A 1,527-nucleotide genomic window follows, 5' to 3' on the forward strand; every position below is an offset into this window, starting at 1 on the left:
TTCTTCTTGAATATAAAACATTTAGCCTTTCGTTACCTAATTTATACTTCCTATTACTCTTTAAAATTCTAGTTGGAGAATATGAGTAAGCTTTGACTACTATTTCTGATACATCTAGCTCCACATAACAGCATTTTTTTTTTTGACTTGGCAAAAGTATGCGTTTTATGCACAAATATTTTATAAATGCGATTGGGATAGGTACATGTTATCGATTGAATAAAGTTTAAATTGCTAACCATACTCGCTTTTTGGTGTAAATGTACTAAGCGGTTGTATCAGGAAAATCTACTCCAGTAGGCTCAGTGCAAAATATAGAGAAATGTAATTAAATGTTTTGTGCTAACATCAATATAAATAAATAGACCCACATGCGTAAACACACATATATATACACATGCATATATATACTTATATATATTATATACATGTAATATATATATGTGTGTGCGTGTATATATATATATAGATAGATAGATAGATAGATAGATAGATAGATAGATAGATAGATAGATAGATAGATAGATAGAGAGACAGAGAGATAGATAGATAGATAGATAGATAGATAGATAGATAGATAGATAGATAGATAGATAGATAGATAGATAGATATATGTACATATATGAGGTCTGTTGCCATAGTAACGAAGCTAAAGTATGCAGAGTAAAGCCGCTTTGCAAAGATTGATTTCGAACTCTGTTTTAACGTCCTAGCTTACTTCCTGTATTTACAGCAGTGCTTGGAAGGAAGGTGTGTAGCTTTGACCATAACAGAGAAATATCTCATGGCGATACCTGTTCAGAAGCGTATGCAAATTTGCCGAAAGTGTATGGAGAGAAGTGTATGAACCGCACACAAATGTACGAGTGTTTCAGACGTTTCCAAGATGGCCGAAAAATGTCGATATTGAGTTCTGGGAGAACAGTAACCAGTAGAACCGAGAAAAACATCGCAAATGTGCGTGAAGCTGTGGAAGGAAATCGTCGAATCACAATACGTGAGTTATCAGAGCATGTGCAGATTAGTTATGGTTCAGTTCAGTCAATTATCACTGAAGATTTGATTATGAAACGCATGTCAGCCAAGTTTGGGTGCCAAAACTGCTTTCAGCTGACCAAAATGACACTTGGGTTTCAGTTGCACCAGATCTCCTTGGTTGTGTCGAGAACGATAAAAACTTATTGAAAACGTTGCGTAGGCCTCTGAGCAGGTATCACCAAGATTTTGGCAACATTTGATGCAGATTCTCTGCTCAACTTTCATGGTCAATGAACGATTACACGCTACACACGTTACTTCCAAGCGCTGCTGTAAGCAGTGGAAGTGAGCTAGAACGTTAAAACTTAGTATACATTCACAGCAGAGTTCAAGGTCAATCTACGCCAAGCGGCTTTACTCTAAATGCTTTAGGTTCGTTACTATGATAAGCGTCCGGATACTTATTGATCAGACAATGTATGTATATATATATATATATATATATACATATACATACATACACACACCCACATATGTATATATATATA

This window comes from Octopus bimaculoides, chromosome 17 (assembly GCF_001194135.2).
Source record: "Octopus bimaculoides isolate UCB-OBI-ISO-001 chromosome 17, ASM119413v2, whole genome shotgun sequence".
NCBI lineage: Eukaryota > Metazoa > Mollusca > Cephalopoda > Octopoda > Octopodidae > Octopus > Octopus bimaculoides.